Consider the following 16,725-nt stretch of genomic DNA (forward strand, 5'->3'; position numbering starts at 1 on the left):
AACCCAGGGTTGTGAGTTCAATCCTTCGGAGGGCCATTTAGGTTGCGGGGGAGGGATAGCTTTGTGGTTTGAGCATTGGCCTGCTAAACCCAGGGTTGGGGGCCATTTAGGGATCTGGGGAAAAAATTGGGGATTGGTCCTGCTTTGAGCAGGGGGTTGGACTTCCTGAGGTCCCTTCCAACCCTGAGATTCTATGCTGGATTTATATGGACTTAAATAGACATCTTTCAGGTTTTACACAGTTTGGTCTGTTAAACTTCACCCTCGGTTATTGCACCATTCAGAGCCCAATCCTGCATGCCACTCTCATTGCAGACAGTCAACGGGGAATGCTTGTCACTTTACAGGATTGGGCCCTCAAAGACCATGGTTCAGATCCTGAGAGGTGCTAAGCACACATTGGAGTTGTTAGCTGCACAGTATCTTACAGGATTTGACTCAAAGCCAATTACAGATTGCATGGCAGATGCTCAGCATGTCAGGTGCTTGGCCAGTTGGTGACCTTCAGTCAGGCTGGCTGTTGACTTCATTTGGACATTCCATCTCTCCATTTATAAACAGCAGCATTTTCCCCCTGGTGACTGTCTGGATGGGTTTGTTTTATTCTTTTATAACTAAAAGATAATAAATCCCTGCTAAGAAATGATCAGAATTCTCTTTTTTATTCTCTTCCCCTCCCCCCCCATTCCTTTTAAAAGTACTTTTAGTTCTTTTTTTAAACAAATTCATCCTGACTAGGCCTTACATTTGTTAACTTAAAATCACCATAGAGACCCCTGCATTTCTTATTTAAAATACCTCTTGCTGAATTAGAATTTACTCTCTGCTTTAAGAGCTAACACTGGCAGACAGCTTTCAGAGAAAGCCTGAAAACTTTAAGAGGATTATCTGGGGTGACATTGGGATTCTGTTGCATCCCAGAACTATCTGTTGCCTGATAAACCCTCGGGGAGTTGGGAGGGGAGGGAGGCCATTAACTAGTTTTGTCTCAACCGTGATGTTTTATTATCACTTGCAGCAGCTGCCAGGCAGCATAGGTTACTGAGCCTCATTTCTAACTGTCCTTGCTATTGACCTTGGGCCAAATTGCCCTTAGTTACACAGTATGAGTTTAGTAGGGTAATGGGAGGCAAAATTTATCACTTTAATTCTTAGGCAAGCATTTCACCCATTCAGACAACTGTTGATGTGGCTGTGTTTGTCAGCTCCAAAAATTTGCAGCCTTTTCCCAAGATTTTTAGACATGTGATTTAGACATGTGAGGAATTAAAATAAGGTAAGTGGGTTTTCCCACTCACTAATCCATAAACCTTAGACAAGTGGAACAAATATTGGTTGTAGAAAACTAACTGAAGGCAGATTTTAGCCCATTGTTTTAGTCAAAGATAGCATTTGAGAGGCAATAGACTGATTTTTTAAATTCTCTCTTAGCTTCCTAGGAGCCCACTATACATACAGAGCCATCCCCCATTCTTCTATCCTTCCAAAGTATACCAATTCCTTTTCCTCAGATCTTGCAACCAACTACTTCTCAATTTCTAAAATCCTTTCCTGTCTGACCATTTCTCTTTTGAATATATACCAAGCCACTGCCTCAGTTGACTAGTTGAGCTCAGGAAATTTGACTGCCTTCTAAGTGACTATGAAAATTCAGGTAAGTGTGTTTAGTTGGAAGATTACTCAATCAACAGACTGCACATGTACAAAATGTACTCCTGTCTATTTCTAATAAACTTAGACCATGGTATCGGCCAGCATTCTGACAGTTTGCCATGGCATAGCCTTAACATTGTGAGCTGTAGCTCACGAAAGCTTATGCTCTAATAAATTTGTTAGTCTCTAAGGTGCCACAAGTACTCCTTTTCTTTTTGCGAATACAGACTAACACGGCTGCTACTCTGAAACCTGGCATATTACTGAACACAGAAGACAATGGTTTTGCCCTCAGTGGGCTTAATACACAGACAAAAGATACAGGCTGGTATATTGTAGAGGGGTACAGAGTGTTGTTTAAAGAGAGAGAGAAAGAATGCTTCTTATGGTAAAGTAAGACTTGTCAAAGGAAATGTTTTAAGGAAGAATATACAGAGAGGAAGCACATGGTTGTAGAGGCAGGCAAAGTAATGGCACAGCTTTAATGTTAGAGCACTCTTTCCTGAGAGGTGGGAGACCCCAGTTCAAATCCTTTCTCTGCCTCTACCAGGGAGGGAGGAATTGAACCTGTATCTCTCACAGCCTAGGTGAGTGCCCTAACCACAGGGCTTAAAGTGATAGAGTGAAAGTGAGTGCCTGCTCCTCCTCCTCTTGTGTGGAGTGAGGCAGGTGTCTAACTCATTCCCGCATGAATCTTCCAGCTTAAGCACCTATGTAGAGGGGTTCCTGTGTGGTGGATCATAGCAGAGCTAGGTGCCTATCACTGAGAAAGGGGCAAGACTTAGCACATCAGCATCTCTCATTGACTAGTTTAGGTAAGGCGCTCAGGCTTTTGTGGATCACATGCTAAGGTGCCGTTCTGTATCCATTCACTGTATAGGGAGCCTTACACAGCTTTGTGGACTGTAGTGTTGTTCTTGTGATATTCTGGGCACGTAAAAGTTAGGTGCTGTGATGGTAGTGTTGCACCCCTTAAGTCTCTTCATGGATTCCACCCTCTAAACTGAAGACTGAAACAGGTTCTCAAGGAGTGTCCACCTCCAGTCCTCTTCTGTTAATTTAGGAAATTAAGTTGGCACAATTTTATATAGGTAAACTGTCAAGATTATTAACTTGGTCAGAAAAGCCCTTGAAAGAAACAGACATTTACCTACTCAAAATTCAGCTGACCCTCCCTACCCCCTTTTCCAATGTTTAAGCTTTTCTATTAATATTCTAGACCTCCTAATTATTATTTTTTTTTTTAAAGAGGCCTGAAATCCTTTTGGTTCATTGAAGGTCAAATGAGGTAGTATTAGTAAGCACCATATGGAAATTGTTTTACAGTTATGGATACGATTTATTATACTTATGTGGAAAAGTGAATTCAAGTTAAGGATAAACATCTGTGTGACAAACGCAATTCTTTGGACACATGGAATAGTCAAAAACAATTGTATCTTTATGAGCTGGATAGTGATTCTATTCCCAGTTCAATGGGAAAGCTAAAAGATGTTTCCTCTGTATGAGCGATGGCATGGGGGGGAAGAGGAGAAGAGGGAAAAATAATACAAATCCGTAACGAAGATAAGCGTGTGGACGTTTCACCCCAAGTTGCGGGAAAATAGCATAGAATGATTCGCCTGGCTTCAAGAGGTCTGGCAAACAAAACTGCCAACTGTAAAAGTTACAGCCCAGACTTAGGTGAAGGGTCACTTGCCCTCACTCAAGAGCTGACATGAAAGTAGTACTATGAGAGGCAGGGCCTGCAGGAAGGGCCTAAAGGTATTTGTATCCTACCAGGGGTCCCATGTGGAAGATGGATGACTGCTTTGTAATCTATACCTGCAAATAAGCTGCTTATTGATTTTATGATGTTGTCATCTGTAATGATTTTGTTCTGAATAAGTAGCATTTTGCTTTATGAAACGTGGCTGGTTACTAGTTAGGGTTGCCAACTTTCTAATTGCACGAAACCAAACACCCTGGCCCCGCCCTCGCCCCACCCCTTCTCTGAGGCCCATCCCCACCACAACCCCTCCCTCTGTTGCTCTCTCGCTCTCCCTCATCCACACTCAGTCATTTTCACCTGGCTGGGGCAGAGGATTGGGGTGCTGGAGGGGTGAGGGCTTTGGCTGGGGATAGGGCCGTGGATGAGGGGTTTGGTGTGCAGGGTGGGACCTGAGGGCTGTAGGGTGGGGCCAAGCCATTTGGAGTGTGGGAGGGGGCTCTGGGATGAGGGCTATGGTGTGTGGCAAGAAATGAGGGGTTCACATGCAGAAGGAGGATCCAGGCTGGGGCAGGAGGCTGGATTGCAGGAGGTGAGGGCTCTGGCTGGGAGTGTGGGGTCTGCGGTGGGGCTGGGGATGAGGACTTAGGGGTACAGGAGGGGACTCTGAGCTGGGACTGAGGGATTTGGGAGGAGGAAGTTTGGGGTGCAGGCTCCAGGAGGGAGTTTGGGTGCAGGAGGGGACTCAGGGCTGGGGCAGGGGGTTGCGGCATGGGAGGGAGTTTGAGGTGCAGGCTCTGGGTGGCACTTACCTTGGGTGGCTCCCTGCAAGTGGTGACATGGCCCTCCGCTCCTAGGTAGAGGTGCGGCCACGGGGCTCTGTGCACTGCCTCTGCCTGCAAGTACTGCCCCCATAGCCCCATTGGACATGGTTCCCAGCCAATGAAAGCTGTGGAGCCGGTGTGAGGCCGGGGCAGCGCATGGAGCCCCTGTAGACATTCCTCTGCCTAGGAGCCATGGGACATGTCATGCTTGCAGGGAGCCACCCGGAGACAGGTAGGAAGCCTCCCAGCCCCGTGCCAACTGGACTTTTAGCAGTGCAGTCAGTGGTGCTGGCCAGAGTCACCAGGGTTCTTTTCAACTGGGTGTTCTGGTTGAAGACTGGACACCTGGCAACCCCATCACTAGTTAATCATAGATTCATAGATTCATAGATACTAAGGTCAGAAGGGACCATTCTGATCATCTAGTCCGACCTCCTGCACAGCGCAGGCCACAGAATCTCACCCACCCACTCCTATGAAAAACCTCACCCATGTCTGAGCTATTGAAGTCCTTAAATCATGGTTCAAAGACTTCAAGGAGCAGAGAAGCCTCCCTCAAGTCAACCATGCCCCGTGTTACAGAGGAAGGCGAAAAACCTCCAGGGCCTCTCCAATCTGCCCTGGAGGAAAATTCCTTCCCGACCCCAAATATGGCAATCAACTAAACCCTGAGCATATGGGCAAGATTCACCAGCCAGATACCCAGGAAAGAATTTTCTATAGTAACTCAGATCCCATCCATCTAATATCCCATCTCAGGGGATTTGGCCTATTTACCCTGAATATTTAAAGATCAATTACTTACCAAAATCCCATTATCCCATCACACCATCTCCTCCATAAACTTATCGAGTAGAATCTTAAAACCAGATAGATCTTTTGCCCCCACTGCTTCCCTGGGAAGGTTATTCCAAAACTTCACTCCTCTGATGGTTAAAAACCTTCGTCTGATTTCAAGTCTAAACTTCCTGGTGGCCAGTTTATACCCATTTGTTCTTGTGTCCACATTGGTGCTGAGCTTAAATAATTCCTCTCCCACTCCTATATTTATCCCTCTGATATATTTATAGAGAGCAATCATATCTCCCCTCAACCTTCTTTTAGTTAGGCTAAACAAGCCAAGCTCCTTAAGTCTCCTTTCATAAGACAAGTTTTCCATTCCTCGCATCATCCTAGTAGCCCTTCTCTGTACCTGCTCCAGTTTGAATTCATCCTTTTTAAACATGGGACACCAGAACTGCACACAGTATTCTAGGTGAGGTCTCACCAGTGCCTTGTATAACAGTACTAAAACCTCCTTATCCCTACTGGAAATGCCTCTCCTGATGCATCCCAAAACCGCATTAGCTTTTTTCACAGCCATATCACATTGGCAGCTCATAGTCATCCTATGATCAACCAATACTCCAAGGTCCTTCTCCTCTTCCGTTACTTCTAATTGATGCGTCCCCAACTTATAACTAAAATTCTTGTTATTAATCCCTAAATGCATAACCTTACACTTCTCACTATTAAATTTCATCCTATTACTATTACTCCAGTTTACAAGGTCATCCAGATCCTCCTGTATAATATCCCGATCCTTCTCCGAATTGGCAATACCTCCCAGCTTTGTATCATCTGCAAACTTTATTAGCACACTCCCACTTTTTGTGCCAAGGTCAGTAATAAAAAGATGAAATAAGATTGGTCCCAAAACCGATCCCTGAGGAACTCCACTGGTAACCTCCCTCCAACCTGACAGTTCGCCTTTCGGTAGGACCTGTTGCAGTCTCCCCTTTAACCAATTCCTTATCCACCTTTCGATGTTCATATTGATCCCCATCTTCTCCAATTTAACTAATAATTCCCCATGTGGCACGGTATCAAATAATCCTGTCATTGCTCCTGAGAGAACAGGACAGTAGGTGCTTAACTAGAGTCAGACCAGCTAATATCATTACAATGAGTAGGAAGAGTCTGCAGCTTATGGCCTTCTCTGTAAGGAGTGGATTGCCAGATCCTACCCTGAGAAAGGTGATGACTGGACGATACCTCACTTTGGTTTGAAGCTTGCTAGAGGTGCCGTTATCACTGGAACTGTGACGATCTATAATTTAAGTGATTATATTTTCTGTTGATATGTTAGTGACAAAAATAGTGTTTAAAAAGAGATTAGTTTTCTTCAGCTGTTTGTGTCTCTTTCATATTAATTTTCTATTAGTATTGTGAGGAATACTATTTGTTGGCAGAAACACCTAAGAAAACTGCACATTAAGCTAATATTAGAGACTGTTTGTGAAAGTGATTGTTGAACACCACCTTTCATACCACCTACTGAGTCTAAGACACCCATCCAATCATAGAACAGAAACACTACCATGTGATGTGTTCAGTTCAACCTAACCAATACAGCACAAATTTCTAATAAAATACATGGGATGGACTGGATTGTGAATCAGAGCAAGAATCTGTAGACTATAGCCAGTGAATACATTTGAATGAATACATTAAAGAATATCATAAGCCAATTTCAGTAAGATAAAGGTTCATTTATTTTCCTACCCCCAGTATGAATTATTCTCAGTTGCAATTTTAAATCCAATCCTATAGAGAACATGAAACTTTCTTGTCCAACATTATTCAAGAGAGTGGGCCAAATTCAGGCCTAATTTAAACAAATGCAGGTCTACAGAAACAGTCACTCTTGCTTTCTTTTCTATCTGTCTTTTGTAATCATTGTGATATCTGGAAACTAGTTGCAACTACTTATGCTAGATCTTAACATACAACTATAAATCCAACTACCAATATGTACCAGGCAGACAATAAAAGCATGACCTTCTCCTAAAACGTTCACTGCTGCACAACACTAGCAACCTGCAATGCTTTAGGACTTACATCATTAATGGTTAGAGAGGTTGAGAGAATTGAATTATGCTAAAAACATACATTAACATGTCATGCCCCTTAACTCCAGATGACCAGCAATTCACCCTGTGACAACGTGTATAAACCCCTTGCTGGACAGGAGTGGGTTGAGGAGCAGCTCTAGGCTAAGGAGGATCCGCCCTTCTGCCCTTACAGAGCATGCTTGGGTTGGAGGCAGGGTTTAAAAGCCTGTCAGCTGCCGGGCAAGTCATAAAGTCATAAACTGGCAAGCCAGGGAGGAGGAGTGGAGCAGAGCCCACACTGATCAAAGGAGCCACAGCACCCAGCAACTGAGACTAGGGTTGGAAGCCCAGAAGGTGATATTCCCCAGGGAGGGACAGTGACTGGCTCGGATTGCAGACAGAGGTAGGAAGTGAGCCAGGGAAGCTGGCTTGAGGCTGACACCAGATGCATATGGGTGAGCTGCCAAATCAGCTTCCAAGGCCCTGGGTTAGAACCCAGTGGAATGGGAGGCCCTGGGTTCTTCTACCACTGCACCATAGCCACTAGATAGGATTCCTGCCCTGCAGACTGTAGCCACTAGGTGGGAGATCCCTGATCACACACCCCAAAAGATAAAAGATAATAGGATTGATTAACTCTGCTCATTGCGTGAGGTCAGTGGAGAAAACAGGAAAAAAGCCTTCAAGTTCTAGAGCTTTTGGTTATTTCTAGTTTCCTAGCAGCAAAAGAAAAAATTAAGTAGAGTCCCATTACAGTGCAGCAGAAAGGCTGTAAACCTATTTCCAAGGGCTTTGAAATAACTATTTTTCCCATATCACAAATTAATCATTTCCCTTCAGTAATGGAAATATTTAATTGTCTTTTTTTAATGGGCTTTGATCTTAAAGCTTCAACAGTCAATGGTGAATCTAAAACCTCACTGGAAATGTATTTTTTTATTTTTAACTAGAGCGAGTTTTGAAATCTTTGTATCTACAAACCCTTGGTTTAATAAGACTCTTCAAGAAAACTTCATATGGATTATTATTCAGGCACCCAGAATGTGCTCAGTGTTCTACAAAACATGAAGTAAAAGGCATTCAGTGCCCCAAAGCTTACAGTCTAGACCCTTGATCCTGTAGATGCTTACATCTGAGTAACTTTACACATGATTGTCGAGACGCTGAATGGACTTATGCACATGAATAAAGTTAAGCATGTTTTCAGGACTGGGTCTTAAGGCCCTGACCTTGCAAATATTTGTATACATAAATAACTTTAGCATGCAAGTATCCTCTTTTGGGACTGCTGTACTCAAATGTTTGTAGGATTTTAGCTTAAGAGGCAGAAGTAGAAAAATGAACATGCTGGGGAGCTTTGAATAATCATGTGTGCATATGAAGCTTGTTTCATGAACGTGCACAGCATCACAGTTTTACATGTGCAAACTTTCAAGTACCACAGATGCCAATGATTTCCTCAGTCTGTATATGCCCATATCAATCCAATAGATACAATACTTGAGAAAGTATTTGCATATCAATTCTGTATGTTTGTTCCATTGGACCCATCATTTTTTCTATCTAATTAATCAATTGCTTTGCACGCGAATAGGAGGATCTGCTTTTGCCAGTGACTTACTCTTTATTCGTATAATAAATCTCATCAATACAAAGATCCCCTGTAAGCACTTTACCAGTTTTTGAAAATAGTTTGCTTCACATGTGAAAAGCCAAATATTTAACCTGTTGTATGTTCAAAGATGTGAATAATTGTCAACCATTTTATTTCAAACCACTATTTAAGTGTAAACTCTGGTCACAGTCATAAAATTTAGCACTAATTGTAGAGTGCATTGTAATTTTAAGTCTGCCCTGAATGATGCCCAGCGCTCATCTCACCACCCCAGAAGCAAACAAGGAAATGAAATTGTCTCAGAACACTTGTGGAAGGAGTAAGTAAGTTATTTCATGAAGCATCCTATTTCCCACCACATGACTGGCCAGCTACTTTGGCAGGTGAATAGAGGAGGAAGGGCTAGAACTCTTGCCACTCTCCCATCCTTCTGACTCCTCCCTGAGCTAGAAATAGTGATTAGTCACTTCCCAGACCCAGGAAGATTAGCAGCACATGGAATCCAAAGATAGGGTCCAATATGGAAGACTGATAACTGTCTGCTACTAGGACTCTGACAGGGCTGTAACAACGACCATAGCCTGTAACGTTACCTCAGCATGGTTTCTCTAGCAGTGATATCTCTGAATCCTGAATCAAGTGGGCGGATTACAGCAGAGTACTTAAGCTCCTGCTTAAGGGGTAAGTTTTTCAAAAGTGCTAAGTCCCATCAACTTCTAATGAAACTTAATACACAAGGCCAGATTTTTAAAAGGTATTTAGGAGCCTAAAGATGCAGATGCAGCTAGTGGGATTTTTCAAAAATGCCTGGGTGCCTAAGTCTCACTTGTCACATTGAAATCAATGTGACTAAACACAAATGCTTTTGAAAATCTCCCTAGACATCTAAATATTCTTAAAAATCTGGCACCTAGTCTACTGCCCAGGTCACTTTTGAAAATTTTACCCAGGGTGGTTAAATCCCATGGAAACCAATGAAAAGACTCAACACCTTGCAGGATTGAGCCCTAGGCAGCTTTTCTTATTGGTGTTTTAGTATTTGAATATGTCCTGCAGGTCTTCGGGCATCACTTTGTATAGCAACATTTGGGAGATACCACCATATAAGAAAGTACTCAAGTCACCAGAAGAGATGTTTCAATTGTAATACTGCATCAGAGTAATCAACTAGCCAGCAAAATTAAATGGGAAGCAAGAAATACAAAAACTGCACTAGAATGATGCAAAAATAACTATATCTGCACTGGCAATTTTAGGACAAATTGCTATAGTGCTAGCAACAGTTGGAGCCCTACTATAGATGGTCACAGGTGTTCTTACCTGTGTTATTAACCATAGAGTGACCAGATGTCCCATTTTTAAAGGGACGGTCCTGTATTTTTTTCTTAAAAATAGGCAAATTGTCCCACATTTTCTGTCTCCCTCCCCCCATCCCCATTCGTACTGGCAGGTCCTGCTGCTGGCAGGATTCCTGCTTGCCAGCCGCCTGCCCACCAGTGGTGAGTGGGGGGGTCCAGTGGCCTTAAACTCTATGAAATTTCCCACTGAATGTCGCATCTTGGGACTAGGACATAAACAACTAGAACATGTGGCTTTCATTTTTGTTTCTTAGGTTGGTACAGTGCATTATAATGTCAAAGCTTGTAGTGGGCTGGTGTTATGATGGACTGACATTAAAACCCAGGTGGCAACAAATAAATGTTGCCAATAAAAAGAAAACTAAAACTAAATCTTTGTCAAGAACTAGTATATGTGGAGCAGCTCTCTGGGGAATTGACTGGACTGGATAATGGAACTGGAAGATTAGTTGGAAAGCAAAGCACCTGTTACCTAGGGTAAGCACTGAACCAAAAAGAACACATAGCCCTGGATGTAACTTTACACAGAGACCAGGTGTGCTAAACATTGCACAGCCAAATGAAAAATAAATTGTATATGTGTTTATTAGACAGTCTTAGCTTTTTGTCTTTAATAGCACAGTAATCAAGTAGGCATCAGGGATTAGTTAACTCAAAAATGTGGATTCCTATGGATAAGAAGGTGATTATTAAAAGAGAAGCTTTAATCACTCCAAATTGCTTTGCTGAAGAATAATGAAAGACATATATGCTTCTAATGAATAACACTGTCAGCTCTTTGACCTTTGACAATTCAGTTAAACTGCATTTTGAAAAACACAAGTTCAGGCCCTTGATAATTACTTTATTAACTACAATTTTAGCTGGATTTACTTTTCTATTGCTCTGTTTGAAGTTGTTTCTGTCAGCTTTAATTTACATTTTCCTGCCATTTCTAAGTATTCATGGTGAGGGGGATTACAAAGGTGTCGTTTCAATTCATTCCATGGTGTCCTAGTTTCCTCTGACCCTGCCTTCTCTTTCGAGGCTGTGTGTGACCGGGGAACTGGTCATGCACAGTGCAGCACTCCAACATCGCACTCATGAAGAAAAGCAGCAGCAGTGTTACATCTGTCATATAGATGACATGTCTTTGCACACAATATTGACCTTTACAATCATGAGCATGGTGCACAGGTGATATAATCTAGGTTCCCAGAGTTTAATAACAGATTTAGGACCAAATCCTGAGGTCCTTACTCAGGCCAATTCCTAATTTTGGAAGGTGTTAAGGGAGAGAATGAGATACTGGTGGATTTCAACTGCTGGAAATGTGCATTCAGTTCCTGCCTCTACCACACATCCCCAACTCCCAGTCCTGACTGTACATTATAGCTATGAAAAGCATCAGTCCAATCCACAGCAGTTCATTGGAATGACTGGCCCATGAGACCTTTAAAAGCTACATCCCATTTTACTACCTCTTGCTGATATCAGTATAGCTTAGCTAATATTAATTCAAACCCTTGTAGCTCACGATCAGTCAGTTACTAATTTATTTTACCCTTTCTCCAATGAGCCCACGTCTTTCCACTCTGCAAGTTATCTTTAATCTAACCAGCTTGCCTGACCTTTTCATGGTCACAGTGATATCCGCTTCTCTTTTGACCTCTACCTCTAAATGCTCAAAGTACTGGAATATATTCAACACATGAATTGTCATGATACGTTGAGTATCATTGGCTTAGCCATCTGAAACTTGTGCTACTTTTGGGTGTGGTTTAACTGTACTACTACTCTAAAGCCATTTCCTTTATTTAATCCTTTAAGGTGTCCGTCTCTGAACAACCTTGGCATTACCACATTTACAAGACCAGTTCTAGACCTCAATCGAGTTTAGCAGGATACCAGTTTCAAGTTTAATCAATTCTCCATTCTGCCTGTTTTGTTGTTCCTTGAAACCTTATTTGGCTCATTCATCTGCGTATTACCTTAACAAAGGAGGGATTTTGAATTGCTGACAGTCTGGCATTTCAGTGAAGAATGCCATATATCTGGCCATTTCATGCCTGTGCTAGCCTTCATTTCTGGAAATCCTATAGCAGAAATTAAATATTCATACTGATTTTTACAAGGAGATAGATTTAATTGAAGCTGGTCACTGTTATGCTCAGTCCAGGTTAAGAAAAAAAAGTTTTGGCAACCAATCCAGCACCTCACTTGTGCTAGTAAAAGTGATAGGACTGGCTTGGTCTGCATTGTTGTTTATCTAGGTTCTAGAAGGTTTATCTGTCTTGATTCTTACACTTCACACGGAACTGTAGTCCCATTCTACCCAAAAGTAAGGATTTCTGATAGCTCTAAAGGGAACAGTTACATCACCACTAAAGATAATGTAGTGATACTTAACCACTTAAATAGCTTTAGTGTGTTTTTTGTGATAGTGAGCAAGGTACAGTCCAGTTATTTTTTATAAAAATGTTTCCACAATGTTTAAAAATCATTCTGATTTGTTATGACACAGTTACAAGCTTTTTACAAATCTCCAGTTAAACAGGCAATTTCAGTTCTCCAGAACAAAGAAATGGCTGGTCAGAAATACGTGACATGCCCCCAAAATATAACAATTTAGAAAAAGTCAAGGTCAGCCACAGGAAAATGTTCACTAATAAACTACAAAAGAAATGAATGGTCAGACTGTGAGTCGGGCTGACTGCCTACAGTTTCCATTGACTTCAGGTATGGATGGTTGATATAAGGAATTAGTCAGTCAAGTTTTAGTCATTTTAATAGCAAGTAAAGCAAGGCACCATTAGGAATGGTTTCCCCCAGGCTTCAAATTGTGTATTTTTAATATAAATATTGGCTGGTCTTAATCAAGTTTACTCTAACTTGGTAAATAGAATGGCTAATGCTTTTTCTCTCATGGCTGTTTATGTAGAAGTCTTTTATGACCTTTAATTTTTATTATTTATTAAATGTTTCCAATCAGATACCACTTATTTGTTTTTTTGGGGGGAATATGCAGTGAAAGCAAAATGTATCCATGCCACAAAAGCAGTGGAGCAGATGTTCATGAGACCTTGTTTAATGGAAAGACAATCCCCATGGAATTTGCATCTAGAGAACCTCATACACCAAGAAACACTGTTTTAAAATTGAGGAAAACAGCTAATATAGGGTTTCCCATAGTGAAATAAAGGGAAAGGAACATTAATTAACATTTGTGTAGAAGGACTGGAGAGTTCAAATAAAGTGCATTCATTCCCCAAGCCAAGCAAAGCTCAACTACAGTACATTGTGATTTTCATAAAATGTTGCAATTTACTTTGTTTTTATATTTTAACAAGAGGAAAAGATAGCAAAGGTAAAGAATAATTTATTCAACTCCCCCCCTTTTTTTTTGATGTTACGTTTATTCCTCTGACATAATTTGTGAGAAAAAGTGAGTATAACTACAAAACCCTATATTTGCATGTCTGTGCGCACAAATGCAGAATATGCATGCAAATGGATGTGACAGTTTGGGGAACCTGTTTAAGTACAACTTATGACTGTTTGATATTATGAACTACCTGTATATATGTGCCCTTGCAATGGTCTCTATGGCATTCTTACATCATATTTTTCGTGGCAAGGAGTAGGGAACCGTGCCTGGGTGGCTGCCTCTGAGGGTGGGTCTACACGGCAATAGACTGTGGCTGACTTGGGTCCGATGACTCAGACTCATGGGGATCAGGCTGTGGGGCTATAAAATAACAGTGTACATGTTTGGGCTGGAGACCCTGTGAGGGGGAAGGTCCCAGAATCTGAGCTCCAACCTGAGCCCGAAGGTACATTGTAATTTTATAGCCCCACAGCTTGAGCCCCATGAGTCCATGTCTGCTGACCCAGGCTAGCCAGGGTTGTGCCATGGGTCTCTTATCACAGTGTAGCTGTACCCTGAATGGGACAGTCATTAAGGACCACCAACAACATGAAAGCCTTGCCCTAGAGGAACAATGGAGTGCCTGCAATTTAGGTAAAACCAATTCTCTCCAGCTTCTCTGCAGAGGAATGGAGAGTGAGGGCAGGGGAATAGGAGAACCAGTTGGTGTTAGTCCTAGTTTTTAAAAACACAGACCGGATGATTAGAAACATGAAGGGAGTTTGAGGCACAGGAGTCTGAGGGCAGGTCTACAGTGCGCAGCTGCACCACTGTAGCGTGTCTGGTGAAGACGCTTCAAATTGACTGGAGAAAGCTCGCCGTCGACTTAACTCCACCTCTTCAAGTGGCAGTAGCTATGTTGGCAGGAGAGCTCAGGGATGTGGATTTTTCACACCCCTGAGGGATGTAGTTATACCAAAGTAAGTATGTAGTGTAGACCAAGCTAGAGTGAGAGGGAACTCCATGATCTGGAAGAGAAGCCTGAGCTAGAGGAGTGAGCTCAAGAAGAGGAAATTTGGAACTCTGAAAGGATCTTGACCAACCCCAAAAGAATGCTCAAGGCTGGTGAGGAAACTGAAGCAGGGGTATTGCTTACAGATGTTTCTTATATTGCCAGGACCTGTATATCTTGTGCTGTCAAAAGTTAAGAGTGATTGGTTTTAGAAATTCCTCTGCAAAGTCTGTCTTATGCCCTCAGCTATCATGTGTCCCTGAAAGGTTAAATAATAAACCAAAGCTCCCCAGTGTTCCACCTCGGGGATTGGCATAGAGTTGCCAATTTTGTAATATTTAAAAACCAGACACTCCAGCAGGAGTGCTGGAACCTCATCTGTCCTGCCTCTTCCCCCACAGGCCCCGTTTCTGCCCTGTCTGTTCCCCAAGGACCCACCCCGATTTGCTCCTCTTTCCCCCTCCTGCCGTCACTGGCTGCTCTTCCCCACCTCTGCCCGTGTTGAGGGGACTTGCCTGTGGAGCCGGGGCAGGGAGCTGCAGTTGCCCAACACAGGTAGGAGGAAGCCATGGTTAAATAGGGGCTGGTGCAGATAATGACTTGGCACCTCCCCAACCTGCAGTAACTGGACTTTGTGTATCCAGTCAATAAATCTGACCAGACACTGTGAGGTCCCCTTTTTGACTGGACTTTCCAGTCGAAAACCGGGCACCTGGCCACCTACATGGGTATGTTTAAGCTGTTAGAGTCTGGGGAGGAGAGGGGGTTCAGCACTGGTCTTGGGGTCACCTTTGAGAAGGGGGACCAGACAGAAGTCTTTCTTCAGCCTGTAGGCTTACTCCCTGGACAAAGAGAGAGTGCCTAGAATGTACCCTGGGAGCTAGAAAGCACACAGATCCAGCATCTGGGTCCAAACACAGCAACCTGGTGAGTGCCCACCAAGAGGGAGCTTGACCAAGTCTGAGATAGGACACATCCATGAATTCTGTAGACATATAATATTAGTGGAGGACTTGGTAAATTTGGCTCTCTGCCGCTGGATTAGTGGATGGTTACACAGCTCTCTGTTCAAAAAAGAACATGGCTTCTGCAGTATTGCCAAGTGTTACAGCAATGCTGTACTGCTTCACCTTGGCTTGAGCTCTTATCAGCTCTCACAAGCTCAGTGTGGTTAGTATTTGCATGGGAGTCCTTCAAATCAGGCTGAAGGTGCGGCCGGGAATGGGTTGGATTCAGTAAGCAGTGCTTTAAGCATGCTGCTAAGAAGCACTGTGCTGTGGATGTTGCTTACTTACCGATAAGCTAGAAAGGTAATTAATGGTAAAAAAAAATTTGGTAATTGAAATCCCCATGTCTTTTCTCATAAGAAAAGTTATTTCCTGTGTCAAATTCAAAGTTAGGTAACTGAATTCTGCCTCTTTAAATTCCCCCTAGATTTTATACAGCGTGGTTCTTCACTTTCTGTCCCAAACTGTTATGTAGTGTTTAAAAACTCTCATATTCCTCCCTATTTGTGTGGTAGGCAAACAGTTCTTTTATACAGATTATTTTAAATTCTTTGGGGTTCTTCAAGGTGAGGAAAAAAAATCAATATAAGAGGCCATAGTCCTCTAAATTTTTATTGGACATACATTGGATGAGTGTATTGCTTTCTCTAACTTGGCTGGAACAATCAATCTTAATGCTCACAAATACTTTTTTCCATAAAACTTGGGCAATGATAATTTCTTTCCTATCTGAATGTGTAACTTTGATAATTCTGCTTAGTCAGAGAACACATTCACAGGATGTTTGTCTCTGCTATTGTCCTATCTAATTCCGCTTGTATTCACATTTGCCTTGAAAAAGTTGATAATGGCTGCTGTCAACCAAGATTTATCTACATCAAACTTTTTTCTATCAGACATGACCCAGCCATGAAATCAATTAAATTGGGCCTTAAGGCCTTATTTACTGGCTGTCTAGGAGATTAGTGATGTGGTTCATAACATTTCCCCACTTCCTTTCCTTAGAGATGCCTCTTCTGTCTGGGTTGTAGAGCTTCTCGGGTACCATGACATGACCTTTTTTCCTTTGCCTATCTGAAGTTCCTCTGATTGTCTCATTTAGTCAATGGTATTTGTCCTAGCTTTCTATCCTAAGTTCTGTGTTTTATATTGCTGTGCACTGTTAAACAATTTCTGTGCCTCTCCCTAGAGATGACTTCAATTTGGGGCTGGATGAAATGATTCTTGTGTGTGTCCTTTGGGATAAAAAATGCTCAATAATGTAGGTCATCATAATTTGACCAGGTAGTCATGTTCACATAATTTGACTCACCTGTCCTTTTCTCCATT

This window comes from Dermochelys coriacea, chromosome 8 (assembly GCF_009764565.3).
Source record: "Dermochelys coriacea isolate rDerCor1 chromosome 8, rDerCor1.pri.v4, whole genome shotgun sequence".
Lineage (NCBI taxonomy): Eukaryota > Metazoa > Chordata > Testudines > Dermochelyidae > Dermochelys > Dermochelys coriacea.